We start from the raw sequence: 11,018 nt of genomic DNA on the forward strand, positions 1-11,018 counted from the left end.
TTGTGCTCAGACATGTGCCCTCCATGGATCAACTTGCTGATGTCTTTACTAAGCCCTTATCTGTTTCTCGTTTTCATTATTTGCGAGACAAGCTAGTGGTTCGTTCCTCACCCACTAGTTTGAGGGGGAATGTTCGTGATATAGAGAAAGGGCCACCATTGGATTTGTCGTCATCAGATTCTGTGACTAAGCCATCTCAACAAAGGTTGTTGGATGAGGGAGGTGAGCACACTGTGGACTTTGGTGTAGAGGATTAGATCTCTGTTAAAATAGGATTAGTTGTAAAGGTAGTTAGGTGTATTCTGGATCTTGATTAGTTGATGTATATAAGTGGTAGCTCCTCCACTTACTGTTGGGTTAATGAGAAATAAACTGAATCTTGATCTTATCGTATTTTCCTTCACTTATGAACACCCCCCCCCCCCCCCCCCCTTTACAAACCCATTTCTCTCATCATCTTGAAAAAAACAAAACCCACAATTCAGAAGATACAATACAATTTCCTATGATGACTTTTCCACCATCCCAACTCCTATAAAGGAGAGGCATAGCATAATCGACCCAGGAATACAGCAACCCACCTCCTTCACTTCTTTCTCTCTCATGCCCAATCCATCTTTCTTCATATAGACTAAGCAACTTTCTAATAATGTTCAGTCCAAACACTGGTACAACCTTCAATGGAAGCATCAATGTTGCGTTCATCAACGTAAGGTCATACACCATATCGCAACAACAGCCCGTGCCCGCTTCCCGTCACACGGTCTTCGCCTTTCTCATTCCTGCCTTGTTTAACTTCCTTGACCTGCAGTACCAAGAGAATGACAGCGTTTCTCCATTGCAAACGCACCGCAAAACCATGTGGGTCGCAGTTTCCAATTTGCTCTTGTATTGCTTCTCGTACGAGCTCGAACCGAGATTTGCCCAATTGGGTCGGGTTGGAATGTGGGTGTTTGGTTCGATTCTATCGGTATCTCTGGCCGCCCTTCTTTGCCAGAACTCTGTTTTATTTGCTCTGTATTTTCTGTACGTCCTGTTTTCCAATAGGGAGGTATTGTGCTCCTATATTGAATTGTTCTGGAGCTAGATCCATCAGAAAACAAAACGATTATTGTTTATTACGATTATTGTTTTTAAAAAGTTATGTGATTTCTACGATTATTGTTTATTATAATTATTATTTTTGATTATTTGTATATTATTCAAACTCTTGATTGATATGTTAGAATGGACCTTAGAGACATAGGGTGGTATTCGAATAGAGTTCACTTAGACGATACTTGGTAATGGATAAATTGAAAAGTTTTATGATGTTAGAGATTGACTGCAGGCGAATTTTGATATGCGAATTGAGATGAGTGCTAACGAATGTCCAGTCTCCAAGCTGGTAGAGAGTCCAGTGATGATTTGAAACTAGCGAGAGTCCAGTGATGATTGTAAAACGATGATTAAGATAGGCGAACCCTAGTTATGTCATGGCATAGCTTTTCCTTTGTTTATAGTTATTAGGATGCACACTTGGTATATACTGTAACTTAGGTGTATCTGTGACAGCAAAAGGAAGTGATCTCATGAGACATGACATGACTAGCGGTTAGGGAGGAAAGATCTCACGAATGAGATCTTAGATCACACGTTAGGCTAATACATAGTAATAAACTGATTTATATGTAAAATCTCTGTTTTACTTATTTGCATCAATATTATCTTGTTACATGCTAGTTGTAAAGTAAGAAAGGTAGCTGAGTTGGATTATTTTATTGGGTGAACTCTATCACTCAGGTTCGGATTGTCTAGCATCCGTGCCAAATTTTGCAAAAAACCAAGAAGAGACGCATAATCCTGAAGGCGAGCATTATTATCTAGAGGAGAATCCGGAGATGGGAGTTGAGCCAGAGTATGCTTGGGACCTGTATCAAGTCTAGGAGTCCGTTGTGTGTTTTGTCTATTTCATTACCACAAGGACTATTTAGTATTTCTACATAGGGTTGTAATAAATAAATTCTTATGTTGAATTATCTGTTTTTGGATTTTGATCGTTAATAAAGTAAAATTTTCAGAAATTAATATTTAATGCCTCCGAAATCTATTTGAAAAATCGGGGCTTTACTGGTTTAAAGTAAGGGCATCAAATCAACAGGTTTGGGCCAAATTAGGTAAGTTGTAAGTGGGTGGGATCTCTAATGGGTCATTAACCTATTTAGAACCCATTAGTTATGAAGTTAATGACCCATACCCATACCCTACCCGACCCATTTATTTAAAATTAAACCCGGGGGTACTTAAAGATTAGTCTTCATCACCCACCTTCCGTAAGTTTCCATCCGGGTGTTTTTAGCCCATTATGTTTCCATCCTCCTTCTTTTTTAATACCAGGTTTGCCCTCCACTATACCATATACTATATATATATAATATATATATATATATATATATATAGAGTTAGGTTCCGGTAAGGGATCTCTCATTTTATTAAAATGCGGGACTCCCCTTCCCGATTGAATTTCGATGATCCGAGCCGCTCAAAGTTATCAGAACGTGATTTTAAGGGTCTCCGCGAGAAATCAGCAAAAAAAAAGACCGGGAAGGGCTTCATCCGAGCAATTTTCATTGAACGGTTCAAAAAAAACTGCTCGAATGACGCCCTTCCCGGTCATTTTTTTTGCTGATTTTTCGCGAGAACCCTTAAAATTACGTTCTGCACACATTGAACGGTTCGGATTTTCAAATTTTGATCGGAAAATGAAAGTCCCTCATTTTGTTAAAATGAGGGATCCCTCACTTGAAAATTACTCTATATATATATATATATATATATAGTCGAGAAAATTGGGACGATAACATAACATCTCCGGTCCTCCCCCAAATAATCCGGCCTCCTTCCCCATTAAATCTGCCATTCCAATCCCGAAAATATCTCCCACCACATAAACATTCCATCCTTCCCATTTGACTGAGAAATCCCCAAAACCAATCCACCCTCCGCCGTCGTCCACGCTCCCATTCATCTGCCGCCCACCACTGCCATTGTCCAACTCATCCGACCCACCGTCGACGAGAGCGGCTAGCGGCGGGAAAAACCAGGTGTTTTGTGAGAGTTTGGTCGCTTTGCTCCACCGGATGTGGGCCACCATGGCTGCTCCGAGAGGTTTCGATCGTGCGACGCCATCATCCACGCTCCCTTTCTTCTGCCACTGACCACTTCTGTCGCCCCAACTCATCCAGCCCAACATCGACGAGAGCGGAGAGCGGCGAGCGGCGGCCAAAACCAGGTGTTTCGAGAGGGTGATCGCTTTGCTCGATCGGATCTGGGCCGCTGCGGCTGCTCCGAGAGTCGACAGCAGTGGAACGACGTATTTGATTCTTTTTTTATGTGTGTGTCTTTGTATTCAGCAAAAAGGGTCCCATGTTCATGAAATTGATTCAGGTATTTGATTCTTTTTTTTTTTTTTATGTCTTCGTATTGTGAATCAAAAAAAGAACAAAAAATTGATTCGGGTGTTTGTGATAAATGATGGTTAGATTCGTTTGTTATTCGTTCGGAAATACGTCATGAGTATGTGACTGATTTCATCAATTCATATTTGTAAATGTCATGTTGATGATTACATTAACTTTTTGATTCTACTCCCTTTATTGTTGTTTGCCGCAATATGTCATAATTCAGTGGGGGTAATCGGCTGGATGCATGAATATGCCACGATATTTGAAGTTATTTTTTACAAAATATGTCTTGTTCATAAAATTGATTCATATTTTCAAAAATACGTCATGAATGTGGCAGATTTCATAAGTTCGTGAATTCATTTTCCAACTATGAGACTCGATTAGTTCTAAATACATCATGTCTTATTGTTTTCTGCAAGTTTGGTCATGTAATAGATATTTCAACGGGTCATGTTTTCGGCAAGTCATAGTTTTGTTCATGTTTCTAAAACATGACATATTCTGAACTCAATTAGTTCAAAACATATTCTAAACTCGATTAGTTTGAAACATATTCTGAACTCGACTCGCTTCTCGCTTTGTTTGGACTTGATACACCATGAATCGACCATGATTCGATGAACAATTATGCATGCAAATGGTTGGCCTTCTACTGCAAATGATTCGACCAACATATCAATGAAGAAGTAAATAGAAATATGAATCATTGGGGTTTGGTAATTTTCTCTTTCGAAATTTTGGAATCCTCCTATTATTTCTCACCTCACAAGGACTCCTCCCATAATAAATGGAAATAGAAATCACTGGGAAAATCTTCACACTCGAAATTTTGGAAGGAATCCCTTTAATTTAGGAGGAAAATCATCACACTCCAATTAGGTGAGAAATAATAGGAGGATTTCAAATTTGAAGGAATCCCTTTAATTTAGGAATCAAAGAAGAAATAAGTACGTCTATATATATACACACAATATATGTCTACAAATATCTACGTATATATCATTAAAAAGGATAATAAGGGTAATTCATCCATTGAAAGGATGGGAACATAAGCACAAAAAATGGGGTGGATGGAAACTTACATGGCATGACTAATAGGGATGGATATTTAAAAACTCCATTAGTTTTCCACTAAATTTAGGCACCTTAAATTGTGGGTAAGATCTCATGGAATAAATCTGTTTTTAGTAAGGGGGTGTTTGGATGGGCTATTTTTACATTTTCCAATTCTAATTTTTGGATTTTGGGTGTTTGGCAAGAAGAAGGAAAATGGGTTTTGAGGAAAATGGGTTTTGGGTTTTGATGTTTCTAAAATAAAACAGAGAATGAGGGAAAAGGAGCTTTTTGCATTGTCATTTTCCCATTTTGGAATTCTAGCATGCCAAAAAGACCACCCTATCCTCTCCCTTTTGGAATAATCTCCACTTTGCCCTTGAAAATATCAACTGTCCAATTTCGGAAATACATTTTAAAAAAAATGTACTTTATACACCGGTCCAATTTCAGTTCATGCACCAGTCCAATTTCGGAAGTACATTTTAAAAAAATTAATTAAAACATTATTTATATACATTATACACCATTATTAATAACCGGGGGCAACATAGTAAAAAATCAATCCATAATTCATTTTTATTCCATATCTTCCAAACAATACTCCTACTGCAAAATGCATTCTGCACATATCATCCAAACACTCTACCAAATACAAAATACATTCTGATCATAATCTCAAAAGCCAAAAAGTGGAAAATGAAAAGCCAAAAAGTTGCCTCCCAAACACCCCCTAAGATATTTTTCAGACCAAACTGTTCGAAAACTAATTCCCAAATGAAATGATCTCAAGTAAAATTGGTTTAGTTTGGATCTTGGATCTTTGGAGGGATTTATGGAAGAAAGAGAACAGATTGAGTCTTTCAAAAAAAAAAAAGAAAAAAGAGAACAGATTGATTCCTCTCTTGCTGGAAGCCCGTGAAGTCCCAATCCGTCTTAGGTCGGATAATTATGTACTATATGTGGGACTAAATACCACGAGAGAAATTTATTTACCATTCCATATGTGCAATTTCACCCGTCCATTTCGCGCAATCAATAAATAAGATGTGTTTTTAATTTTGACCGGTCAAAAATAATTGTTACCAGTTACAATTGGTTTTTAATCCGAACCGTCTAAAATACTTTTAGACGTGTGTGATTTAGCAGTTAGCACTGTAAATCTTTTTTACAGCACACTCCGTAAAGAAGATTTTGTCAAATACAACATATATACGAGAAAAATGCACTTTGAAATTGAACGCCATTTCAAAGTGTGAAAACATAAACATCTCAGTGAAGCTACAGTTCCCGACGGGAGTAATCCCGATTGGAATACCGACGCCTCACCGGGTACATTCCGTCCACCGGACGGTCGATCCGAGTCGTCCAAAAATTAAAAAAAAAAAAACCGAGTGGGCTTCCAAGAGAATAAACGACATCCGACATGCGTAGATAGCCGATCCAAGCACTCCATTTTTGACCGATCCAAACACAAAAATGGATTGTTTGGATCGGCCATCTACACACGTCGGATGCCGTTTATTCTAGAGCAAGCCCACTCGGTTTTTTTTTTAGAATTTTTGGACGGCTCAGATCAACCTTCCGGTGGCCGAAATGTGCCCGGAGGGACGTCGAAATTCCGATCGGAAATTTGGGTCAGGAAGGGTAGACTTTCTGAACATAATATTATCTTTAAATTTTAAAGCTGACACGTTTGAAATGGTTGCGTACGAGGATCGGGACACAGTTTATTGAAGTTGCCAAGTGTGGGGCCTGGTGAGAAGCAGCCGAGCCTGGGGTTCATGACCGAATTCCAATTCCTTCTGGATGAGGAACTGTAGACTTGCTCCCCGTTCCACTTTTCCATCTTAGAAAATAAGTATTTATTTTTAATTTTTAAAATTAAAAATAATTTATTTATGAAATTTATTTATGAAATTTAATTTTTAAATTGTTTTATATAGTTTAAAAAATTTTATTGAGACCTATCAACTAAGATTCATATTACATATTTTTTGAATTCAGTAAGCTCATTATTTTTAAATTTGAAAATAGATACTTATTTTTTAAGTGCTTATTTCGGAAACTGGAACGAGGCTTCCGAAAAATGAAAAATTCTGTAGTAAAATTTGACTCTGGTAAAATTTCCTTACAATGCAAAATGATTAATCAAAAACAACAACTATATCATACACAAAGGAGTAAGGTAGTGAACTTATTTTTTTTTCTAGTGTTTTTCATTGTTTTTAATTTTTGTTAGATTTGCATTATATTATTGGAATTAATCATCCGTTTTGATGAAATGAGTTTGACAAGTAAAAAATTATGACCAAAAGCAAAAGAAAAAATTCACAAAAAACGAAAAAAGTATCAAATAGTAAGAAAAGCTAGATTGTCATCTTAAATGAACTTTTTTCAGCAGCGGCCAATATTTTATATTTTTCGATTTGTCTCGTTGTCTCGTTGAGACAAACGATTAACTCCAAAAAATTACAACGAAAAACTAAATAAAAAAGTAACAAAAAGAAAAAAAAAAACCAAAATGAGTTCTGGACAATTAAGTTTACAAGAACGCAGCCTAAGTTTACATAAAGAAGTTAGCGTTTTGCTTAAGGAAAAACACTAGAGGAATTTCTTTTAGGAAATTGACTTCTAAACTTTCATTTTTACCACATACATTCCTTCTTCTTTTTTTGTTTTTATTTGGTGTGAATTTACTCTATTGCCTCTTAATGTGTAAAAAAGTGAAATTATGAAAGGGTAAAAAAGTAAATTTACATAAATACAGACAAAAAAAAGAATGTATGTGATAAAAAAGAGAAGTGTATAAGTCAATTCCCTTTATTTTAGCACGAATATTGAATTTAGGGATGAATAGATTACAGTTAAAGTCCTCATATTTTATCATTTCTCTTTTCTTGCCATAGTTTGCCACGTGCTGAGTTTGTAGTGAAAGTGAAGAATTTGTTGTGAAAGTGAAATTATATAATGATCCAAGAGTATTGTAACGTGGTACTGCAGACCACTTTACAATTATACATTTTTTTGGAGTTCATCTCTAAATGTACGGATCCTACAGAAATATATGTTTTAAAGTTGTCCGAAATATCATGTGGTGTAAAATGTGGTACTCCCGGACTATTGAATGAATACTGTTTCAGTATTTTGTGAAGGGTTGGTTTTTTTTTTTTATCCGTTTGTGAAGGGTTGGTTGCCATACCTTTCGAAGAGCAATACCGACTTGCCGGATAAAAAATAAATTAAAAAATACCGACCTGCAAAACAGTAAGTCTGTTTACACAGATCACGCACAGATCCATGTGGGGTCTACTTTAAGTCCCACACACAATAATCCGAGCCGTTAATTAAATCTAAAATATTTTTTTAAAGGCCCTCCCAAAAAATTAGCTCAATTCAATACCTATAGGTGCTCGATTCAATCATCTAATTCTTTATTATCTTGAAATCCGAATGAAAAGTTAGATGATTAAATCGAGCACCTATAAGTATTGTATTAAGTTGATTTTCTACATGGATTCTTGAAAAAATGTTTTACATTTAATGAACGGCTCAAATCATTAGTGTAAATGGCTCAAATCATTAGTGTAAAATCCACAAGTGGTTCCCACAACAAATCTGTGGATTTTCTGCATTTCTGCTTTAAAAAACAAAGAAGGGCAAAGCATTTCTGCTTTCAAAAACAAAGAAGTGCAAAGCAGTTTTTTTTTTTTTTTTAAGGAGGGCAAGAGGATAATTTCACCTACCAAACTCACCTAGGCAATTGCTGACTTGGGAGAGATAGAGTGAACCCTTTAAACACACACACAAACCCAAACTTCCGATGTGGGAGCAATTTGCACTTCTGCTCTTCATCAAACAATATGTATTTATGGTTGCTCCTGGGCTCCACCTTTTATACATTCAGAAGATGCAGTAGAATTTAATATGACGACTTAGAAACGATTCGACTTTTGCACGATTTAACTCTTACTACATAAAGCATAATCAACCCCGTTTCAGCTATACAAATCTCACATTCTCTACTTCTCTCTCTCATTCCCACCCCATCTCATCCACCTTTCTACATATAGACCGGACAACTCTCTGATGATGTTCAGACAAAGCACAAGTAGGACCTTCAATGGAAGTATCAATGTTGCATTCATCAACATAACATCCTACAACATCTTGCAACAACGTCCCGTGCCCTCAACCCGCCACACTGTCTTCGCCTTTCTGATTTCGGCCCTCTTTAACTTCCTTCAACTACGATATCAAGGTGCCGATTCTCCATTCCAAACACACCCCACAACCATGTGGGTTGCACTTTTCAGTTTGCTCTTGTATTGCATTGCGTACGAGCTCAAACCAAGCTTTATACAAATGGGTCGCGGTGGAATGGGGTTGTTTGGTTCGATCCTCTCTGTATCACTGGCCTCTGTTCTTTTCCATAACTCTGTTTCTCTTGCTCTGTATTTTCTGTACGTCCTATTTTCGAACAGGGAGATGTTGTGCTCCGGATTTGAAGTGTTCTGGAGCTGGATCCAACAGAGAATGGTTGCAAATCGTTTTCGAGTAACACGCTCAATCAACTGGCGGTGCTTCGCAGCTCCCGTCTCTACAAACAGGGGAGGCCTTCTCCCACTGTAAAGAGTGCGGGTGCATGCTTGCTATAAAACCACTTGCTTTTTTGGGAGTCGAAGGAGAAGAGTTGATTGAACCCAATAATAATAAATTTTCAGAGTCGAAGGAGAAGAGTTGAACCCCAGTCTTGTTTAGATGACTCGCAATGACTCTTTGTTTTACTAGTACTTGTTCTCCCCCGTGTTTTATCTTCTCTCTTTTTTTGTATTTGTTCTGTTTCATGTACCGAAGGCTTGTTGTGTCAATCTGATCTGATCTGATCTCAGCTAATAATACAATTGGAAAATTTTTAATGAGTATGTGATTAGTGTTGATAAGAGAGTATGTATTCCCTTATGTTTATGGGGTTATTTTTATTTTTATTTTTATTGGATTTCCATATATGATAGAGCTTTATTTATGGCCTTATGGGTAGTAATTTTCACAGTTTATTGCGTTATATTATTATTATTTATTTTTCTCCACTTAGTTGGATTTACAACATTCTTCTTCGGTTGTTCATTTTTAACAAATGAAAGGGTTATATGACATTTGCACAGGGATAAAGCGAAAATAAAGAAAGTATCAAGTAAGCCATATTGATACAAAAGAGTTTAAATTCTTTTGAAACATCATGGTTTCCCCCCACCCATTGTGGCCTTTATTGACGATTCATTGTAGTAATCTAAATCGTTCATTTTGTAAGGCCCTCAAAAGTAGTATGCTCATGTAAAAAAAAAAAAAATCAACTTGACATCAATACTTATATCAAAAATTAAATTCTAATTTATGAAATAGACGGTCATGGACAATTAAATATAAAAAACTAGTGACAAAATTAGGGCATACGTTTTGTAAGCTGGAATTCAATTTTTGATATTGTTATTGATGGGCCGATTAAGCTGACTTTTTGCATTGATGTATTAGTTTATGGGCTCTATAAGAGCATCTCCAATCCATGCTCTATTCCTCCATTTGAGAGTATGGAACTCTTTCAATCCATCCTCTCAAGCCTCCTCTATTTGAGAGGATGAGATTTTGATCCTCCATATTTAGAGGATGAGAGAAAATATGGAGGATCTCCTCTAAAATCACTTTATGAATAAATAGAGGGTTTGTGGTTGGAGTAAATATGAATAGTGATTTCCTCTAAAATCACTTTATGAATAAAATAGAGTATTTTGATACTCTCGAATAGAGTATTGGATTGGAGATGCTCTAAGATGAACGGCTCAGATTATTACATTGAATGCTCAGTAAGACCCACAATGGGCTCGTTTAGTAGAATTATCTTGATAAAACCTCCTTCGCATGCAAGAAAAAAATATTCACGCCCTCTATTCTGCCATTGCACTCATTTTCTTGGGGTTTACATACTCTTGTGAAATGGAGATCTCAATTCCATGTTATAAGAGCATCTCCAACCCACTTGCTACTTGGGCCCTCTTAGCAACAATGGCTAGCCCAAATGTATTTTCCTCCTCCGACTCACTAGCTATCAGGCTTGCTTAGGTCCATTTTGACTGGCTGGTACTAGCCAAGCCTTTCCCCCTCGCCACATTAGGAACTCCCACCAAAACATCTCTCTCCTCCCTTGTCTTTTGGTTGGACATTAGGTTACGTAATTACTACTAATTTTTTTCTTGAATTTCAGTCCTTCATTTATCTTATTATCTTCCACCTATTTGGTGTCATTTACTGGAAATTTATGATTTGCTATTGCTTGAGATATTTTTTGGAGTAATTTTTTGCTTTATTTAAGTGATATTTTTAGCTTCAACCATAAAATATATTGGTACAGATGAACAAACTATAAAATATATAGTTTGAATAGATAGTCAAGATAGAGAGTATGGTTGGAATACATAGATGAAAAAATGAATAAACAAAATAAAGATGTACTCCCTCCGTTCC

The sequence above is a fragment of the Rhododendron vialii genome, chromosome 7a, assembly GCF_030253575.1.
Source record: "Rhododendron vialii isolate Sample 1 chromosome 7a, ASM3025357v1".
Lineage (NCBI taxonomy): Eukaryota > Viridiplantae > Streptophyta > Magnoliopsida > Ericales > Ericaceae > Rhododendron > Rhododendron vialii.